Consider the following 24,116-nt stretch of genomic DNA (forward strand, 5'->3'; position numbering starts at 1 on the left):
CACCGAATATACGTCAGGCCCGCTACAAAACAGAGACTGATAAATGATTCACATTCGTTACTCTCCTTTACGCTGACTGATTTTCCGTGTTTTTCAAGGTTCTACTTTAAGCAAGACACTCAAAGTACATTGTATTCTATGTATTTAAATGTATAAACCGATAATATCTTAAACGAGTATAATGAGTTGAAGGAAAATAATTATCAATACTTATTAAATTGTATTGAAAATGTTCAACAGTTGTATTGAAGTAAACATATTCGAATACGCCATTATTGTAATCCAAATTGACAATTTTAACGATGAACAATTTACAATAATGTTGTATATTTACATAGTACTGTTTTATGGATCATTTCTTTACGTTTTTTTACCATAACAACTGTAAAACCATAAAGTTTTTTTATACTGTAGAAAAAATTTTAAGTCAGCAGGTTCCTCTTTTTAAGCAAATAGGTATGGCATAGGGCCCTACCAATGCTTACTACGGTATACTGATTGTAAAAAGCACAACGAAACAACAATTATCTAAGATTGCCAAATTAAAAGTCCAATTAATATGTACAAATTAAGATGTATGAATCCTACTAATGAAGTCGTCTGGTCAGACATTTAAGAGCACTGTTGCTTATTATATCATCAAAACAAACCACTGCCTGTTTGAATGTGAGGTTAGTGCCAAGATTGAGACATTGTACAGGTTTGCTGACTGTTTACAGAGCTAAGTACGTAGGTAATCTATTTTTAAAACTTAAACCAACTAATTATTTTGTAAACAGTAAACATATAAATACAGTTTAAAGTACATTATTATTCTGATCAACGGTTAAATATTATAGGTTTCTAGTATAAACGATCATAAAAATAACTCTTCTTTAGGATAGTCTCTTCAGCACTTGATAACCAAGAGTAAGTGGTAAAAAAATCACTTTCCTGACAATAATACAATAGTAGAAATATTGCATTTATAATTAGTATTTTTTTATTATTTCAGATTTACCAAGAGGTGTCTACAATATATTCCTTTATAAACTTTGTTTAGAAAAAAATAAGCTGTTAACAACCTTTCCTATTATTTTATATATTTAATATTCCACTATATATATATATATATATATTGTATATATTTATTATTCTAATATCTATTATTTATTTTATATCTTCGTGTTATATCTTAGGCCAGGCTACAATAATGAGTTGTATGTATAATGTGCATACGACGTAATAGTTACAATAACTTTAATGTGCCAATGTAACATTATGAGTCAAATAACATTTTTTAAATTTTATTCATGAATTTTATATATAAATGTACCTAACAGTATCCTTAAAACATCTCTTAGTTCTAAATATCGCAAGACCTCTGTTGATTTATTGGCAACATTACTGCTATCTCCAGCAGACATGTGTTGCTTGTAAAACTTCTTACACATTTTTTATGTTTTTTTATGTTTACGAAACCACCCCACATGTGAGGTAATAATTTTTTTATATTTAAAGATATCTAAACGTTTTAATATATGAAGACGAAATAAATTATAATGTTGTATTAGATGTCATATCTCTTAATTAGAACTGACCACGAGTTGACTATTCTCTATAGCTCATCAAAAGCTATTAGACTATTTAACATGTAATTTCCGTCAACTATCTATAATAAAACAACTTTTGTATTAATTTGAAATGTATTTGAATATTTACCTAGTCTTGGCAAACTTTGGACATATTTTGGAGCTTTGGAAGTATTTGTTTGGGTGAAATATCAAGCAATTAGAGTCTTTTGCTAGACCGAATATATTAAAATTGTATATAAATAGCTTAAATAACAGGTTAACTTATCTTGATTTCATCTTGTGCTTATGATACCTCCTCTAAGGGTGGAGGACGACCATTTTGGTGACTATGTCACCTTCTTCAGATCATTGTCAAATATTGATTATAAATATTTACTCATATTGAGGTCTTCTAAAAATTTAACAGGCACACACCAACATTTTAGATAAAACATCAAAATACATTTGACTACAACTGTGGCCAAGCAAGTTCGTACCTGTGGTAAGCAGGTAGTACGTAGTCATAGTCAAATATTTATCTTTAATGTTTGTGTGTGCTTGTTAAATGTTTTGACCACCTCAATATGAGTAAAAAAATGCATATTCTTCACAATGATCTTAAGAAGGCAAGATAGTCGCCGAAACGATTGTCAACCACCCTTAAAATCCTTAAAAGAGGCACAGGACGAAATCAAGGAAACTTTATATCTCATGTTAAGTAATTCAAGGCTAAATAAAAATAACAATTAGCTTCTTGATCAGCACTGTACGTCTTATTAAATTTACAATGATTACATAAAGATACATCAATTACACTTGAAACACATACAATATGACGGTAAATACATAAGACGGTTAGTAAATATACAAAAAATGGTAAATGGTGATGATACCTATTCCCTTAATGGGGGTGATGATAATTTCTACATGTCAGTATAGCATAGATGAATATTAGGATGATACAATCATCACAGACTAAAACACTTATAATGTTAATGACAATGGTAATCAACTTTAAACATAAAGGGGTACTGGTCTAATTATATGGTTCGTTGCAAACTGTAATTGAGGAGACTGCAAATACATAATGAACGCTCATGAATAACCAATCGCTAAGATTAAGCACTAATGGGTTATTGGAGGACCTATTTTCGAGACAAGCATAGCATCAAAGTTGCATGCGTCTATTGTGATCTGACTAACCACTAATACTGGGACCAAGCACTGAATGTTGCAGAGCCGGAGTTTTCTTTAAATTTGAAAGAATCGTGCGAACGAACATACTATATACTTAGTTATGTTTTACCACAAATGATGTCTGTATCAAAGATAATTTAAATAGAGTCATAATAGCAAACCAAGTGCTAGATAACTATAAAACTGTACCTGTAAATAAAAAAATGAAAATATGATTTGATGTATGTTTTATTGTAAGATAATATATCATGCCTTATGACATACCATAGATCATAGCAAGCTTATAAAAGTAAAAGCTAATCACTTATTTACTCACTATTTATGCGTCAGAAACGTTGCTGAATAGAAACCTGAAACATAAAGTATAATAGTATTTGCAAAATCAAAAAGTATAATAAGGCTGCTTGAAGATATTTATACAATATTAAAACAAACCAATGACTGATCTGAAGTTGGTGCCTTATGATATTTTTATACAAATAATGATAAAAATAGTATGATATATTAAAAAATGCATTTATGTTAGTGTTTCTCAACAGATTTGGTCTAGAAGTTTTTTCAAATATGTATGTACCTATGCTTAGACATTCTTTGTCGTTTATTTTTTGGTTCGAGAAACAGACACAACATATAAAAGTGAGTTTTAGCAAATATGTTTTTGGAATAATTAAAAATTGTATAATGTACTAAACAGAATTTACTTGAATACAGACTAATTTTCATAGTTAGTAAAATGTAAACGTGCTATCCATAACATGATTATGCTTGTATAACTGTAATTATTCGTTTATATACACGATGTACTCACGAAGTACAATATGAATGAGATTTTCCTAAGTAGCTAACGTGTAAGATAATTTATTTGTAGAGGAGGTAAGCATCTTCTGCTAAGCAGGTAATGCCCTTGTTACTGCCTGATGGAAGCAATAATGGTGTAACCTAATTTCAGATATTAGAAACTGAAGGCCCCTAGAGTGCGCATGCATACGGATGAATACAAAACAATTAAATTTTAAAATACACACATTTTATTGTCATAAACTGAACCTATTTGTGTAAGGGTTTAAAACCTAATATTCCTGCAAAGAGAGTGTCTGTTATTGTAAAGTAGTCGCCTTTGACCAGCTACATGAACTGTGAGCCAATTTCCTTGGCAAACAATATTGATTTAACTACAGCATAACCGTTATCTCTAGCCTTCACGCCACTGCGTGCCTCGTCCGTTACAAGGAGGCAAGTTTTATACAACAATATATATTATACTGCAGCGACGTATTTTATTCATGCAGGTTTTTATACAGGGTGAGTTTTAATTGCCCCCGCCAACTTTTTTCTACATTTTTTCAAATATCAATCCCAGACCACTTTCAAACATTGTTGGGTAGTAAGTACTTTATTTTGACAAGGTGGTCATTTCCGGCCACCATCTTGGATCCGCCATATTGGATGCAAAAATTTTTTTCAAATTTAAAGGTGGGATTGTGACCCATTATTCCGAACTAATTTTTTACAATTTTTACTACCTGATTACAATGTCGCAAACCGTTTTAAAAAATCTTGATTCATTCCAAAGTTATTAGGGCTTTTTAAAACTTAATTTTTAGCCCTTTTTAACATCGTGCATTTACAAACTAAGACCGTAATCTCAAAATAGTGCTAGATAAAGATAAGTATACACTACCAGTCCTTGTCGACCTATTTTCACTTGGTTATGACACATGTATTTTTTGGCCGCCATCTTGGATCCACCATTTTGAAATGTGATAAATATATTTTAAATATGAAGGGGGTGTTGTGACCCATTATTTCAAACTACTTTTTTAAGCTTAACTCAATGCCGCAATTCATTTTTTGTTATCAAGTTTTATTTATGAAATATTGCAATTATTTTGTTAAAAATGTCAATGTTTCAAAATCTAAATATGAAAATGAAAAACGGATCATTGAATTGAGTTCAGCTTAAAAAATAATTTCGAAATGATGGGCCACAACACCCCCTTCATATTAAAAATAATTTATCACATTTCAAAATGGCGGCTCCAAGATGGCGGCCGAAAAAAATACATCTGTCATAACCAAGTGAAAATAGGTCGACAATGGCTGGTAGTGTATACTTATCTTTATCTAGCACTTTTATGAGATTATGGTCTTAGTTTGTAAATGCACAATGTTAAAATGGGCTATAAATGAGTTTTAAAAAACCCTTATAACTTTGGAATGAATCAAGATTTTTTAAACGGTTTGTGGCATTGTAATCAGGGTAAAAATCTAGTTCGGAATAATGGGTCACAACCCCACCTTTACTTTTGGAAAAAAATATTTTGCATCCAATATGGCGGATCCAAGATGGCGGCCGGAAATGACCACCTTGTCATAATGAAGTACTTACTACCCAACAATGTTTGGAAGTGGTCTGGGATTGATATTTGAAAAAAATTAGAAAAAGGTTGGGGGGGGGACAATTAAAACTCACCCTGTATAACAATGTATGTTGTACTGCAGTGACTTTATTTTATTTACAGTATGAATTTTGTTTACGTTTGGTAAAAAACTATCGATTAAAACTATTACAAATCTAGGCAACTCTAGTTCCTTAAAAATTTATGATAAACCATATTATATTACATTTCAACCATTCAACATTTATTTTCCCTTATTTGTAGTCTTCATAGAAAATTACTTTTTAAAGTTTTACATAACGGTTAACTTTACTCTAAAATACTACCTTGCTACTAACGAAAACTCTTTTTCAGATTGTTTAACAGTGAAAAAGAGTGTACAGTAATCTGTTTTTTATACACCAAACCTTTGAGAGCATAGGAGATTATCAATAAACATGATTATTAATCACAGAATTTGAACTAATAACAAATATAATTTTATCTTGCAAAGCAATGTCATTTTACAGGTTTATTTCCTCACTGTCAGGAACTGTTAAATAGAGTAGCATATTCTTAGATAAATAAAAAGTTGTAATTGTACATGTAACAATCATTACCATCAACATAGATTTCAGATTTTTGTAGCTCAGGAAAAATATGGATGATATCAGAATTATAGGTGGGGTTTTGTGAACCTATATTTCAATTATGCATTTTGTTAATCTTAGCAAATTACTAACTGAAACGGAATTAGCATTGTTACTAATTGGAGACTATTTTCGCAATTAATTCGAAAGGAAAAAAGTTTAACCGATTTTTATTTATCTTTTGTTCAACTTTCCCAATTATTTCGTACCCAAACGCGATGGGAAAATATGAATATGAAGGAAGCACAATGAGAACTCCCATAAATACGGTTTGTTTACTCTTCATTGAATATTTTCAATACTTTTCATTGAATCTCGTTTTATCGTTATGCATTTTTGAATGATTATTATCTTATTCATATTGCTTAGTCCCAACGTTATGAAGCAATTTAGCGTTTTCCTGTTGAACTAAAACATTAAAATGTTAAAAATAAATGTGTATCTTTTAGTAAATTAAGCCGTATTGATGATATACAGGGTGAGTTTTAATTGTCCCCCCCCCAACTTTTTTCTATATTTTTTCAAATATCAATCCCAGACCACTTCCACACATTGTTGGGTAGTAAGTACTTCATTTTGACAAGGTAATCATTTCCGGCCGCCATCTTGGATCCGCCATATTGGATGCAAAATTTTTTTTTCAAATGTAAAGGTGGGGTTGTGACCCATTATTTCGAACTACATTTTTACCCTGATTACAATGCCGCAAACCATTTTCAAAAATCTTGGTTCATTCTAAAGTTACGAGGGCTTTTTAAAACATTATTTTTAGCCCATTTTAACATTGTGCATTTACAAACTAAGACCATAATCCCAAAATAGTGCTAGATAATGATAAGTATACACTACTAGTAATTGTCCACCTATTTTCACTTGATTATGACTGATGTATTTTTTTCGGCCGCCATCTTGGATCCGCCATTTTTAAATGTGATAAATTATTTTAAATATGAACGGGGTGTTGTGACCCATCATTTTGAACTACTTTTTTAAGCTAAACTCAATGCCGCAATCCATTTTTTGTTATCAAGTTTATTTATGAAATATTGAAATTTTTTTTGTTAAAAATGTCAATATTTCAAAATCAAAAAATGAAAATGAAAAACGGATTATGGAATTAAGTTCAGCTTAAAAAAGTAGTTCGAAATGATGGGTCACAACACCCCCTTCATATTTAAAATAATTTATCACATTTCAAAATGGCGGATCCAAGATGGCGGCCGAAAAAATACATCAGTCATAACCAAGTGAAAATAGGTGGACAATTACTGGTAGTGTATACTTATCATTATCTAGCACTATTTTGGGATTATGGTCTTAGTTTGTAAATGCACAATGTTAAAATGGGCTAAAAATAAAGTTTTAAAAAGCCCTCGTAACTTTAGAATGAATCAAGATTTTTAAAAACGGTTTGCGGCATTGTAATTAGGGTAAAAATGTAGTTCGAAATAATGGGTCACAACCTCACCTTTACATTTGAAAAAAAAATTTTGCATCCAATATGGCGGATCCAAGATGGCGGCCGGAAATGAAGACCTTGTCAAAATGAAGTACTTACTACCCAACAATGTTTGGAAGTGGTCTGGGATTGATATTTGAAAAAATGTAGAAAAAAGTTGGGGAGGGGGACAATTAAAACTCACCCTGTATGTTTAGTGATATTGTTTATTGTTAAATATAGTTGTTACAAATCTAATCCACATGAAAACCTTATCCACACCCATTAAAATATCAACTCAATTTTTAATTAAGTAAATCACCTCATTAGTTCTAAATATAACGTACAGTACATACCATATTTTAGAGTGAATGCACATATTAAACCTTTGTAAAAAGAGAGGTTGTAATTAAATATTTAATTTGGTTGCCATTTCTCTGCAGAACACATTTACTGAAAAAATGCATACAAATTTACTGAATAAATGTATGTTTAACATTTACTCTATCTTTCCATCTGAGGTTATTTAACTAAAATTACATTTATAAAGGTTTTTTGGAGTATTTTTAGTTTTTCTATAATTTCCCTGTTTTGCTACGTATTGGTTTTTACACCAACATTGAAGTGTGGCTAACTTTATTTTTTTAACACGTTTATTTTTAAACATTCAACAGTAATATAGAATGCATATGATTCTGTAATGTTTCAAAGCTTTGTTTTTTTTTCGTTTGCTATGTCTCATTAATATATGGATATGATACTTTTGGCTTCAACAAATGACGGTTAGGATTACTTTAATAGCAGATTTTCTTACTCTGATAGGTTGCAATTATTTAAATAAAACGCTTTAAAACAAAAAATTTTTAACTTTGTAATACTAATATTACTGACTAATTAGGCTGACAACTATGAGTTCAGGTTGTGTTAGTCATAATTAAAAGTAATGCACGTCATTCCAATCGTTTTAAAATGTTTATTGTTAACAACTATAATGAAACCTTACCAGCTATCATCAGTAGCATAGTAAACTATTTTGCTGCATACAAACACAATTTAATCTGCAATAGGTTTTTTTTAATTTCAAAATAAACACAATTATACCTACAATTTAGAGATTTATAATAGGTAGTTGTAATTGCCATGAAAATATGTCTATAGATATAATTCCGATGAAAGATTTCTTTCGTATCTTTTCTAACAATACATGTAAAAAATTTGTTAAAATGAGTTGTCAAAGTTGAGGATGGAAGTGGTGCTTTTCAAAATGTTGGTTTGGTTTACTTACTCTCTCTAATGAGCCCTTCCGGGACTTGAAGATTTGTTCACTCTTTTTTATTACGAGTGAACTAGTTTATTGATATTTCCGTCCGTATTAAAACGTATGTTTTCATCTATAAACTGATTGAAAATAATCTTTCTTTGTAGAACAGATCTAAAAAAATATGAATTTAAATGCAAATTTTTTTTTGAGCTATTTCTCAAACTACTACTACCAGTATTTAATTAAAAAATATACTTTTGCTCAGTGACTTTATGATAAATTGATTATATCCGGAGGGAAACGTGGTGTATCGTCATCTGCATTGGCTGAATGTTATAGTTTAGTAGAATAATAGTAATTGAAATTCAAAGACAGAGATTGCACCTTTCACTGTCGTTATGTCATGTTTTGATAATCCGATCTATCTTATCGAGTCAAAGGTATTTAGTTATTTTTAAAAGGAACCGTGTTAATATGATAAAAGTTTAATCACCGAACTATAGGACTATTCTTAGCTAAAAAGTAAATATTAAAATATAAATAAATCAGGTAAAAATACATCACTATACAAATATATTACTAGAAATAATAGTGTTGTTAACAAGTTGTATAATTATTGCTTGATATTGCTACTGCTTTATGAATTACTTGATTGCTTTAACTTCACTTTTTAAAAGACATTTATTTTAAAAAAATTATTGAAAAAATTTTGTGAAAATGGATAGTTAGTATTCATTAAATAAATACCAAAATAGAATAAGATAAATAGTTCAAAACACCTCATTCATTAGTGCCAAGAGTAAAACAATTGTGTGCGCCAAATGTTGTCTCCACGCCAAATTGTCATCCCTAATACAATCTTGGCACCTGAAATGTTGACCTTCATTTCATATAACTCCTTTTCCCACCCTTCGAAATGCAGTTTTGAAATTAGAAAGAATAGTAAAATATTAATTACATTCAAACTAATAATGATATTAGTAAAATAATATTTTTTCCGGGTAGCCGAGTCGTTTAAGTGGCCACTGGTTCAATTCTAAGCTAGATTATTTTTAGGCCCAAATTCGTCATCAGGTTAACAATTTATGATGGTATATAAAACGAGGTTGACGTTTGATACTGACAATACCAGTTACTTTAAAAGTCTCAAGCCCAATGAGAAACACAAGTAACTGTGATGTTGACAAATCATTGTCCTTACATGTGCTTGAGCCTCTTATAAAGATATTTATCACTAAGATCTTCGTAAAGCTTCCAAGTTTTTTTTTAATGTTCTACTGCCCACGTGATGTAAAAACTTGGATGCTATAATAATGTGTATTTAAACTGTATACCTAGTTTTATTCATTAATTTATGCCAGTATTTTAATAGTGAGAAGGTTTCTTAATTTTACACTATGAGTTATTTCAACTAGGTACTGTTGTATTTAAAAAAATTCAGATAGTACATGTATATGTGAATTTTCCCCATTTGGGTCTTAAGTTTGCAAAAAATTCGCTGCAATAGGAAGAGTTCTAAATAAACGTTTGTATTGAAAATGAATACACACTTGGTTGAGACAATGGAAAAAAAATACTTAGGTATAATAAAAAATTGCTCAAATAACCAACCTGGTTGGAAGTCACGATTTAAAAGTGATTAAGAATGTTAATCAAATTTTGAGTATTGTAGATAATCATGAAGGTTTTTTGGTATATTGGGTTCCATAAAAAGTCTTGCGAATTTTTTTGTACAAAAGAATTTTATGCGCATGCATTTCTTTTGTATGTATTTCAGTTTCCTAATAGTAGTGGGCCATTTCATCAGTACAATATACAACATCCCTACTGCCATGACTGAGACCTTCATATCTTTAGATTGTTGTTTGCTGACGTCATGGGTGGAGAGACTCGTTATTACCGTCTTTCTTGGTAACGCACATATACAGCTGAGGAATACGTTACCAACCTGACAAATGTAAATGGCAAAGTTGTAAGAAACATTGTAATCAAATAAGTCAAATATTTACGCTGCCATTACTAATAAAGGTGGAAACAAATTGTAATAAAATATTTAATGTTATTTTTATTTACACAACGTATAATTTCCAAATAAACTCTAAGTTCAAGTGGTCTATTTATCTCTTTTTTTCACTTTAGAAATATCTAGTTGTGTTAAAGTTATAAAGTAAAGAAAACATTTTTGCGGTACGAAATTATATTTATTTTTAAGGGCTTTGTAAAATTGTATATGATATGATATTTTTATGTAATGTAATGCTGTCTAAAGAAATCTGTTGCTACAATTTGAAGTTTGCACAACTAGGCCTACATACTAGTTAACCTTTTGGCAAGAAAGATTATCAATGCGGAAACAGAAATAGTGTAGGAATACAGGAATGCCAACTATTTACAATTAAATAACTAAAGGATTATATCAAATGCTTTCCACAACATCTGTTTACTAATTTACCAGTGAAATTGCTTAAGGGAAACTTTTATGCTTTAATTTCAGATAAGGGATTGAGGTCGAAGGTGTATATATAAAATATAAAATGTAAGTAAAATATTGAGTGGAAAGTATAAAAAGGAATAAAATATAATAAGGAGAATAATTCTCAGTGAACCCAAAGGACTGCAATGCTCGCCTTCTAATCTGAAAGTCGCTCATTTAATCTTAAGGGCGATTAATTCTAGACCTGAATGCTAAATTGTTTCATTGTGCTACATATATATATATATATTTATAACGACATAAGTTTCATACAAGACTAAGAGTGAAGCCAATCACTTATAAAATATAAACTTTGACAATGTTCTGAAACACAAATATTAAATAAAAAGTTCATTTTGCAGTATACATGTCATATGTTAGTACAGGTGTAATTTGTTTATTACTTTATAGCTTATCCAGCTTTCGTGAGCCAATTTCCTTGGTAAACATTAATATTGAACAAACAAGAACAAAAACGTTATCTCTAGCGTTCATGCACTGCGTGTCCTGCGTAACAAGGGAATGTCAGGGACTTATAAATAAAACATACTAAGATTTATGAATCATAAAATGCTTTTGTTGCTGGTAATATGGAAACATTACCATATCTCTGCTACACTAATGTGGTGTTGTACCTTTTCTTACGAATAACAGTAGTCTTATAGCTTTTTGACTATTTTAAATGGTGAAATAAATCTAAAGAAGTGCTCTGTTTCGGAAAATAGCCCAAACAATTCGCTTGAAGCTATCGTACTCTTATTGTATGAAGTGTAAATCATGACCCAAAATACAATGATCTGATAAAGTTTCATTTCAGTATTGAAGACTCAAAAAGGCGAGGTGATCATGTTTATTTTTAAAATTGTGGCCGTTTGCATTTCTAGCTCTTTCATCATTGTTTCGTAAGTACAATCTTCAACAAAGGGGTAGATCCCGTTTTGATAGCCGAAAAAAAGTGGCCTAAACAAATAAATAGTCGATTCTTTTTAGTATTCAACTTGTAAATCACGCGTTTAACTTGTTGTTAACTTGTTATAAGGCAACTCAACGATTGTTCAATCCGTTGCACATCGATCGAATATATTAGTATGTAAGAATAATTCATCCCTCAGATGTTAAATCGATATATATATTTTAGTCCTACTAATAACGTTAATCTGCCTTACCACGAAAATATAACAACTGTTTGCAAATATAAGCCTACGTAATTTACTTTAAAGAGATCTCAGTCAAATCTCAAACTTACGTTTACAATTAATTGAACAATGTCTTTAAAAAAATTAAAGTTTTGTAAAACTGTTTTTGCATTTTACACAAACCTGACAAACCTGCTTCACACGTAAATAAATAATTTTCTTTTTAGTAAAAACTTCTATTTAACAAAGGGATTGAAGCTACTCATAAATATACCTTTTTAAACCCCTTTAAGGTATAAAACTCAAGAGAATGTGGATTAAAAGAGTTTTGTGGCTACAGACTTACGCAGGCTGGCTGGGTCATTATGCAAAACACTTACCTTTACTAATGCAATAAATTATTGCGAACTCTCAAGTTGCGTTACCGTTGCAGCATCCGCAGAGCCGTTCTTTTGTAGAGGGATTGAACAAAGCTTTAGTGCTATTATAACCTCACTTTTCGTTAATTCAGAGGTCAGTTGTTGGTATTGTTCTCTATCTGTTTAAGACGTGATACACCATTTATACAGTATAGTTAGTTATTAAAGTTCCTTCAATGCAACGTAAAAATAGTCAATGAGTAATTTAGCCAGATTACCGATCTATATTATATGCATTTGCCAAGCTAAAACTTAAGTAACATTTATTTCTAAAAAAAAATTCGAAATACTAAATGCAATTTAATTTAATTGTCTGCACTTTTCACACTAAACATAATAAAATGTATTTAATAGGATATCTTATTCTGGAGTAGTGTACCAATGAAGTTTTATAATATGTCTCGTTGGTTTATTACATGTTTATTTTAACGTGAGTTTCTATAGACGTTTTAAAACTTCCAATCCGTAATTTTATATTTAATTACTTATCAAAGAAAAGTTCTAAATCCTTTAGATACAAATTATGTCACAATGCTGTTGTAGTCTAACCTAGTTTATTTGAGTGTTTAACAAATAATTTAAGACTAGATTTATTCAATATTATTTTGGTGCATGCACTTGAAAATTGTCATCTCATTAATTCTCACATGTAGGGCTTCAATAATGAAAATAAACACATTTGGTTCCATGTCGTCAAAGTGTAGCCAAATGTGTGCGATTCAAGTGCACCAGCCAATCAAAAAATAAGGTAGGAATGTATGTTAGGTCCACTATTATCCAGGATTAAGTTATTTTACAATTTTGTACATACTTTCTACAATTTACTTAGTAACTGGATCTTCATTGTTTCAAAGCGTGAAATTTAGGTACATAAACAGGTGCTATAACATAAAATTTAGAGAGCAATCGAGTGTCCTTTTGATGGACAAAATCTTTACTTGTTATTTAATTAGGTATTTAATTAACAGCAAAAAAAAACTATAAAATAGATATATAAAAATAGTACAATATAAAATACAGTAATATATAAATATAAGATAGTATATTTAAAGAAAGATGCACATCATATTAATCACTGGATTGCCTAATAAAAATTTTATCTTTCCTTTTAATGTTATACCGGTAGTTGTCATCATCCAGTAAATGTAAATTTATGTGTAGGTGTTATCCGACGTCTTAATTTAGATTTTCTCTAGCTTGCAAAAATATTATATGGCTAAGCTTTTATTCTTGTACACGTTTTTGTGTGTTTAATATAATTTTGACATAACTTACTTTTCAGCAAATGAATTTTCAAGTGAATACAGATGTTTTATCATGACAAGGGTTCATTACATTATAGCAATTAATAAATGACAAAAGTGGAGCCTGAAGCGTCAGAGAATCTAGCACGCGATCATCTAAATAGAAGGTTCATTTATCGTCTCTTTATTTAGTAAAACCTTAGCAACAATTGTGACGTAATAGTAGTTTACGCAACGATTACGTTAAGTGAGTCTTTACGACACGAGTAGAAAATTTAAGGCACGAGCCTTGGCGATTGCCTTAAAAACTTCTACGAGTGTCGTAAAGACTATTAACGCGAGTTGCGTACACTACTTTACCTACGACCGTTTTTTAATTACTATCAATCTGGATTTAATTACTAACAATCACTACTCATAACTTCCTAGAGAGGTTATGTTTTCGTTTATTGTCATTGTCACTGAAAGTGATGCAACGACTTATTGTATAATCAGCTGATTTCATGTAATTACGTGTTTGTAAAACTCTGTTAAATAATACGTTACTTTTTCAGTCAATAGGTTCTGCTAGCAGCATTCTTACCATAAATACTGTATCAGGTACAATTAGGGAAATATTGCAAATACTTTTGGAACTGAATAATATAGTGAAACAGTTAATTTACAGTTAGACCTCAGCATCGAATATGTGGTCCACAACGAGTTGGGTGAAAAAGTGGTTAAGAGGTTTTAAAAATAAACCAGAAGAACATTTTCATTTATCAATTTAACCTTATTTTGTTTTGTCCATTTAATGAATTGCTGGTATTTAATTGCATCCCTTTGTTTTGATTTTGGTGGCAAATTATTAACACAAACAGTTTGTGCTCTCATTTCCATCTCGTCAACATCACTTTCACTAACTGATATTTTAAAATCAACCTTCATTTAACCTCCACCAACTTAGGTTAAGAATACGCGAGTATCAACAGGAACAAGCCGGATCAACAATTAAAATTGTCAACTGATAGCTGATCAGCTGATTAGTTGACGTTCGAAGTATTACAGTTGTACTTCTTTTCTCCCAATCCTTGAACCTCATTGGTCCGTTACCCGTATTGTTATGAGAAAAACTATGCTGTTATGAAATGAAACTATGCTGTTATGTAAGTAAACAGCTGTTAAGTGAAAATTTTCAATTCTAAGAACTGTACTGAAATGGCTACTTTAAAAAACGGTCGTAGGTAAAATATTTTATTGTCTCGTGTGAATTGCCAAAGTGAAGCAGCACTAAGGGGAGTCGCTACTCAAATTAGTGAAAAATCTTCAAAAATTAAAAAAAAATTTAGTTCCTAAATTATTATATATATCTTTTTACATCATAAAAACCACCCAAAATCATTTTTACATACATGTACCAAGGATAAAAAAAATAAAACAAACTGTTTTACGGTGCGACTAAGACAAGTAGGCTAATGTAAACAAAGGCTTATAAAAAGGTTTGTGCATATGTTATTCACAACTTAGCCCTAAACAAATTGTAGTTTATAGCTTTTTGCATTCTTATTTGTTTGTTACCATGGCATTGTAAAAAAAACATTACCTAAAATGGTTTTTTATTAAAAAATTCTAATTATTTTGTATAGTAAAACACATCTGCCGTAAAACTTCTGTTTCCCGAAAGTTGTGTTTTTCCATGTTTCAGCCTAAAAAATGTTATATTCCAAAATAACTACTTGAGCTACAGTTCTGAAATTTTGTACACACCTTTTGCATATAAAAACTTAAAAGAACACGTATTTTGAATCAATTTTGAAAAAAATCTTTTTTTATATAAATTAACAAAAAATTTAAAAATATTCTTAAAGTTTGCTGTTATTTAAAAAAAAGTAAATGTTTCTATAATACAATAAAAATACGTGATATTAAAGTAAATTTAATGCTGAACAAAAGTATAACATTTCCATTTGTGTAAGGTTTATGGTTTTCTTTAAATATAAATTTTAAAAATGTTCCGAAAAAACAATAAAACCCACTTTTAGGGCACATAAAAAAAACTTGTTTATAAAATTTTTAGTTTTTTTTTGTTTTAGGTCTCTCTTAAGTATAAAAGCCTGATACAAAGTAAAAATTAGTTAAAATAACAATTTTGGTGATTTCAGTAGCAACTCCCCTGCTGCTGATTAGCAGCCAGATTTAAAACTCACCGTCTAGAAGCGAGACGTTTAGAGGCCTAAAACTGTACCTATACAGTATACATACTTCCATGCAATAACATCAAAATAGTTGCAGTACAAATAATTACAGAACATTTACCAAACTATAATTTTAATTTTTGTGAATCTATGTCTTTCCACTCATCTAGACTGACTGTTTTAGACGTGACGTATATTAGACGTTCGTCGCAGGAGCATGTCAGAATAATCCAATTCATCACTTGCAGACTCCCTCATGTTATTAAGACAACTTTTTATTTTCTACTTTTAATTGGTCGTGATGTAATGTTTCAAAGTATGCTCTTAGGTTAGTAGATATACGTAAAAAATTAATTTTCCCTTTGTTGTAGACTAATGATACTCGTACAAGGCTACAAAAACTAGTACTGGTTGCCCAAATGTGTAGTATGCCATATAAAACCACCACTTACAAGAAAATTAAACTTAAAATTAAAGATACAGTATAAGCTGCAACCTATGTATCGAATTTAGAACTACAGCACTAAAAGCATGGGCTTTTGGCTGCTTGTCTGAACAATGGGTAGAGGTCTAATGCATTTTTCTCCGTTTATAAAAAAAAATATTTTAAAATAAGGGATCGAATTCTGTTTCAACCAGGTCTGATGTGTATTTCATGAGAGGTTTGAACTCTTTGTGGCATAGTTTCAAAAACTGGTATCGTAAAAGTTGGATTTACTAATAATATTTAATTATTTTCTAGTACATTCTTTTTTATTAATAATGCCTATATTAATATTTAAAGCCAATACTAAAACAATACACATAATATTACGTAAATAACACGTGAGATTGAAAAATATAAACAAAAAATGCATCTGAAATACTTGTTGGACAAAATAGAGGGCTATTGTTTTCAAAATCACACCAAGTTGTGTATTTTTTAGATTATTATTTGAGAAATTAGTATTTAAACTTATCAAATTGTAATAGTAAAAGGCTTTCTGTGATTGGTTTTACAACGTGTGGGTGTGATTTATGTTTGCACAATATCCTGTTTAATGCAGGTATACTGAGAAATGTTATGCCTAAACTATTATCATTAGAGTATGAGCTTCCCACTCAATATAATTAGTATTTGTTTAGTGTGTCAGAGTGCAATGGGTCGCAATCTATTTCCTTTTGGCGAATTTCCCATATAGGGAATAAGCTATTACCGTAGTACTCATGGTAAGACCTGGACCCAGGACCGATTTTTTTTCGTTTTGAGGTCCCTAGAGGCCAAAAACTCCATCCGTTCAAATTCATATAATATATTTATATGTGTGTCCGTTAGCGCGATAACTCGAGCAAAAATCATCTGATTTTGATGAAATTTGGTACAAACGTGTAAACCTACGTTTATTCGAACGAGTTCGCGAACCAGCATGATCGAACCATGGAAACGGGGGTTTATGGGGGGTTTTATGGGGTAAAAATGGGTTTTTCCTACTTTTGACTCAAAAAACATAAAATTTTGCAATTTCTTTCCAAACTATTTTGTGGAGCTTAAATAAACAAATAATTTAGTATATTGAAGCGTTATATTGCACCTAATGGTTACGGAGAAAATTCCAAAAATCTGTAAATTTAAAATTCCCATGTTATTCTTATGGAGAATAAGTAAACTGTTGTAGTTTGCTTGTTTATTAACATTTTTTGCCCAAATTTGGAAAATGTTTTTATTTCTTACTAACTATTAACATTTTACATAAAAAACACTTTTACCCTTTCTGTTGCAGCAAACCTAAGTATGTTTTAAACTGATTCTATTTAAATAGGGAATAAATGTGATATTTTTAAGGAGACATTTTAGTGTAAATCCAATCAGGCAAATGGAAATTCACTTAGTCTGCAGGTTTGCTGCGGCGGGGGTATTATAAACATAAACTAGTTTTTGAACATTATTGGTTTTAACCACAAGCTATTATGATAGAAACTAAACGCGTTAGAAGCACTAGCACCAATTTTCATAGTACTATAAGGCCCTTTGAATAAATAATTCATGAGCAAAATGAGAACATAATTGTATGCTGCTTGGCCACGATCACGTTTTACTAGTTCTCAGTTTATTTTAGGTAACATGACTAGAACAAATAAGTCTTAAAACATGGTTTTAAAATCGGTTTGGGAAAATCAACTTAACAATTTATAACAATGATTTGAAATATAAAGCATTTAAATATAGAACATTATAAGACTTTAACACTACGGTTATATTTTTTTGTCCTAGGACGCTAGGCACGAGCCCGGAATTGTTTTTCACATTACTTCAGGCTAGACCTAGGGATTACGGCATTATCGCTTAGATAAAATCCATTGGTGATTTGGCGGGATTTAAACCCGGGACCCCAGGAACCGGAGTCCCGAGCTCTAACCACTAGACCAGCTCCCCATGGTTATAATATAAGCACTATGGTTATGTAAGCTCATATTTTTTTATGGGGATGTGTAAAATAAAAATACAAACTAGTGTACTTGTTTTCCGTTCATGATGTTGGATCGTTGGGATTTTTATGAAATTATCTGCGGAATAATGAAAATGCTGGTCCAAATTTATAAAGAATTTTATTGTTATTCTATCATTCTACAATTTTATTGGTTGAAGTAGTGGTTGAAAAACACAAAGGGGTATTAAAACATGCAATATGAATTATCAATATGATAGTTTCATTTTACGTTTTGAAAACCTAAAGATTAAATTTAATCTCATTAGGCTATGTGGAATAAAATGATATATCTATAATTGTGATAAACATAGTTATAGTGGAAAGATTGTGGTCTAAAAGGACTTTTATAGTTTTAAGCAATGATTACTTGTTATTGTTTTCAATGGAATGCCAATGCCAATGATGGTAGATTACACGATTAAAAAGTTAAATTTAAACAAGTTTCAAGGCATTCTCAAAAGCCTCTATACTTTAAATAATAAGTAAATCGATCAAATAAAATTATTACCTTATCCAACCACAGTTGTTAGTATGACTACTAGTTTCGTTCTTTAGAACTTAAAAGGCCATTCTGTATGCAACCACATCATCCATGTATTAATACATTGTGGTATGTCAAAATATCCTTTAAAAATTTCTTTTGGGCTGTCAGAATTTCAAATATTTATTATTCTTATATTAACAGTTTAATGCATGTGTAACTACTGAAATAGTAATCAAAATAGTTCAAATTTTAAAATCTTTTCTTGTAAAAATTCATGTGTTTGATGATTTATCTTAAATAGAAATCGCAGGCCTTGTAATTCAAAATTCAGGCATATGGTAAGTGTTTATTATTTTTTTTTTTATGTTAAACCAAAAGATCTTTGTGGTTAAATATTAATTAAACTATTTACGTAACATACTACTATGCTGGATACTATTATTTTTATTGAAAATTACCGACAGATTTTTCGGGTTTAATTTCCGTGTTTATGATCAAGTCTGAGGTAGAGGCTATTATGACAGGGACTACGAACTAAAGTAATCAAAAGTACATTCTACTTTTTGATTAGAGAAAATGTTTAGAAGAACATTTTAAGTTATGAATTATATTTACATCGCTATGTTAAATAACGTTATAAACATTCGCCTGATCCATTTCACATTATAAAAATGTGAAACGTATTGATACATTTTAAACTACTTTGGTATTAGTTTAGTGCACCGAGTTGGCAAATAAAAGCTGATTTTTGGAACAACGGAAATGAATTAAGATCAGTGTATATAGTACCGGATCGTTTTCCTCGCTCTCTAAATGAAATGTTTGGAAACACTAATTGCTTAACACCAATCATAAAAAATTGATAATGCATATAATAAGTGATAAAAAGTAACGAAACACATTCTAGTAAACTAATTGAGTCAATGTTCCAATTCTATCTTACGAAAAAATGTGTTAAAGTAATATTATGTCATTTTATAAACGTCTAAGCTTTCTTCAATTCGAAGCAAACCCGCAAGTGCGTGTCGACAGTTTATTACATTTAGCCAATTAATAACCTGAATTAGAAAGTATTGAAGCTAATCAATGTCGGTTCGCCACGCGATCCTGTTTGAGAAATACCTCAACATTACCTTCTACCGTATATTCCACAAGAGAAGATTACTGATTTATAAAAAATATCCTAGTTTGTGGCAAAACTTGGGTTACTCGGTCACCATATGATTAGTGAGTTTCATGACGACAATAATATTACTGTTTACAGTTGTTATTAGTCTGGTTGGCCAGTACTGTTATCACTTAGTATAGTGAGTGTTTATTGTTTCATTTATTTAGGTGTTCATTTATTGGCGTTGTTAGTAACTTGTATAGCATAGTGAGATTCATATTTAGTCCAGTTTTTCACACCGCACAGTCGAGCGGTTGTAAATAAGGCCACTTGTTGACACTTGCAGATCATATTGTTTGTTTGGGCTTACCACTCAAGTCCTTGGAATTTTGCACCTCCTATCTAAGGGTGGGGAAGGTGTTTTTAGTATTTTTTTTGTATTTTTATTAGTTTTTTAAGGTATCAGATTGTTCAGTTCGCATAGATTCATATGAAACATTAGTATAGTCTTGACAATTTTACCTTCACATCTCAATGGACCTATATCGTTAATAGTGTTTATCGATCATCATGAAAGTTCCTGTTAAGTTTTAAAGTGTTAGTTTTTATCTACCGAAACATTGGCACATCAAGAACCGCAACACTTATATACTAGTTCATTTGTTGTATATACATATCTTTCATTCAAGACTGGCTTAATTTATCTAATAGGTTATTGTTTTATCAATATTGTTATGGAAAAATCAATAATTTATCAATTCTAAATCTGCATTTTGTACTAGGTATAATCATTTCTATGATAGTTTAGATTATGGATGGGATTTTAGTTCTGTTTTCACAGAATATGATCATTAGAGGTGATGTTTAAGATGGTTATAATGTAACTAATTGTTACCATATCCGTAAAATATGGAACTAATTTAAGTTTTAATAAAGTTCTAAGTATCAAACTCGGGTTTGAAAGGTTAATAAGAAAACTTTCAAAAGAGGAACTGCTGTTAGAGACTCGTTGACTACTTAAACATTATCTTTAATTCAGGAAACATGAAAAATCAGAGTTGCTCTGGTTTGATCATTGTTATTAAAAATGGATACATGAATAATATCAATAGCAATCATTTTCTTATAACTAGCATGTTTTATGCAATTCTCCAGTAGAAACCCTTTAACTTTAAAATAAATATGTAAATACTTTTAGTTCGTTATACACTACTAGTAAAGACTTCTAATTCTCACAAACGTTAAATTGCATGTGGCGATCAGTGAAGCATATTGACTTGCTTTGTTGTATTTTACCAACACAAAAGGGCAAGGGAGGGGGGCTTTTGCAGTTTTGTGTATAGCTATGTGATCAACATTTATAGATATACTTAGCATATTGCAAGCACGCTCTATTTATGTACATTTCCTTGATTAACCGTAATATATCATCAGTCAAGCACGGACAAAAATTAAAATTGTTCAAATATCATTTTTCTATTTAACAGTTAACAAAGATATATTTAAGACTAACGTTTAATGAAAGAGAAGATGAATCGCTTCTAATTCAAGCTTAACTAAGGGAATGGCTATTTGGACTTTATTCAACTCTTGGAAACATTAACTTCCGAATTAAAACTGGCAACGGACTAGATTACTACTGTTGATCTTATTCCTACGGATGCCAGAACACAAATATATGTGAGGTGTGTAGGATTAGGCAAGGGTATAATTATATAGTAAGGTGTTTTTGGTTGTGAGCATGTTTTAATAATGAGCATATTTTAATAACTATACTATTTGGGGGACATCTAGACAATTTACCTAACTATCTCTTATTTTGTGAGTCCAGGAATTAGTTTTCCGTCCTGTTGTATAAAGTATTAAATAATTTTTTAGGTAATGCAACTTTAGCCCATCTATTTAAAAATTCACTGATCCAGTATCTAAAATATTCACCACTTAAAATAAATTCCACATTTAGTTAAATAGTTGTGTCACGAATAACAGTTGCCTCTATGACGATTTATAAGCAATTATCTGATGAAAATAAGCAATCTTTACTGTAAATATTGTGCACAATGAGATTATAAGCCAAATTAATGCTACATATTTGTATACAGATCTATAGGTCATATTGTTTACATTCCTTACTAACCTCGGTAATTCCCGAAATAAGCCGATATTGGTCTTTTGGGCAAACTCAGTAGTAACAAGTACACTATGTAGTTGTAGATGTTTTGTGCACGGTGGAGTGTACATTTTAAAAGCACAAGGCTTCAGTTCCAATGCCATGGGTTCTAATCTCACCAATCACTAATGGTTTTAGCTGTTTGATAATACAGTGGTACCACCCCTCGACTTAGTTCTGAAGTAATATCTAGAACTGTAACCAAGAGGGAGTCTAAGATGTGACGGTGGTGCAAGTTATAAATTTAGTATACTGTCGAGAGTTCTCCTAATAAAAGACACTTGTGATTTCTAAAATAAGATATTAACTAGGCCTATACAAATTATGTGTATAAAATAACATCACATATTAAACTTTTTTTCTCTGCAAAAGTCCTTGACCATAAAGGACCAACTTCTAGCTTGCAAGAAAATCGTAGTACTATTTTTTTACGAATCTGTATTTAGTGAATTTGTAAAATACCACATTAAATGGGTAGTTTTAGTTCAATGTATTCAAATGGGTATTGAAGAAATGGTTAGAATTTTATTTTATAATGATCTGCAGGGTAATATTTCTCCATTAAAGTTTGTTTTGCTCAGATGGGTGTAATATAGTAGCGGTTGTTTATTGCATTACTAGAGGTAAGTGTTTTGCATAATGGCCTCCATACCCGCCCGCCTAAACCTGCAACCACTAAACCCTTCAGCAACGTAAGCCCGACATTTTCTTGCTCCGTTCTCTCTCCTTTCTTAGCTCAGAGTTTCGTGTAACTCTGTATTCGTTTTATACAAAGTTATAAGACATATCAAGTTGTAAGCCTACCCAATTATTTGAATTGGCGATACAAGTTTATATTTCCATCATATATGATACTCTGTTATGGTTACAATTAAGTTGATGGATAGATGGAATTATTACATTAAAATAAAGGTGGTTACCAAATCAAAAGATCAATGTGAAACATATTTCTAATAAACTATGTATTTTTACTGGGTCTATCTAAGCTTGTGGCATTTATGTTAACGGTTTGTATAAAGGAACGGTCCAAACCGTGGTATTTGTACTATCTACAGTAATTGTTTGAAAGCATCATTAATAGGAATAGCCCAATGTTGTAATAGATAATATATGTCTTTAAGAAAACTTTTTTAATTTTACATTTAAATCAGGACAAATCATTAGATGTATTTGTGGACTTCATTCACACACATTCAGAAATTGTATACTGTTTGAATGACATTATATTTGTTCTGATCAAACTTAAATCGTTTGGCATAGGTAGTTTTTTGTTTTGTTTATTTTCATCAATAAGAGAATTTGGTTTGTATAATACCATATCATTTATAATAATAACCTATACCATATATCAAGATATTTGTGCACTTTCTCAAATTTGTTTCCCTACCTATTTAATAACTCAATTTTTTTATGTCTTATGTCTATATTTTCTTATTCTTATGATTTCAAAGGATTGCACACAAGCACAACACACTACCAACATTGATTCAACAAATATATCACTAAAACGTTCTCGAACAGTGATTTACCGGATGTATTTACAACGTATGCCATTTCCCGGTAAAACCTCAAAGCACTATTAATTCAAAAGTTTCATTAAACTGTAAAAGGTTGGTCGTGTTAAGAGTCTAATACATAAGTCCAATTAATAACCACAAGTCGGGCGGGCTGTATCGAACAACTTCCACACGCGATACTCCCGAGCAGAATATGTTTCTCCCAGCCATAAACCAAATATGTTATACAAAATTACTTTAAACCCCATGTACGCACAAGTTTGTAACAACGATATAAACGTTTGTAATTATGAATTTTGCTGCAACCCGTTAATATTGAATTGTAATAACAATTTTGATAAACTAAATAAAGTTGTATATAAATATCAATATTTTAGGATATGAGCACACTAAGGCCAATTATAACCTAACTGTTATAAAGGTGGGTTTATGATGAATCAGAATCT

The 24,116-nt window shown here is 30.5% G+C and overlaps 1 protein-coding gene across 4 annotated transcripts in view; it reads right to left on the reverse strand.

Moving 5' to 3' along the window:
• The window catches only part of LOC128989714 (leucine-rich repeat and immunoglobulin-like domain containing-NOGO receptor-interacting protein 4), a 150,460-nt gene that overhangs the window by 111,779 nt on the left and 14,565 nt on the right, over positions 1 to 24,116 (reverse strand). For all 4 annotated transcript variants that reach the window (XM_054411721.1, XM_054411720.1, XM_054411719.1 and 1 more), the window contains exon 2: positions 3,067 to 3,100. The gene's annotated coding sequence lies outside the window, so the exon portion shown is untranslated. The remainder of the gene's footprint in view (positions 1 to 3,066; positions 3,101 to 24,116) is intronic.

Source organism: Macrosteles quadrilineatus, unplaced genomic scaffold (assembly GCF_028750875.1).
Source record: "Macrosteles quadrilineatus isolate MER2022 unplaced genomic scaffold, UCM_ALF_1.0 Scaffold_3__2_contigs__length_128488019, whole genome shotgun sequence".
Taxonomy (NCBI): Eukaryota; Metazoa; Arthropoda; class Insecta; order Hemiptera; family Cicadellidae; genus Macrosteles; species Macrosteles quadrilineatus.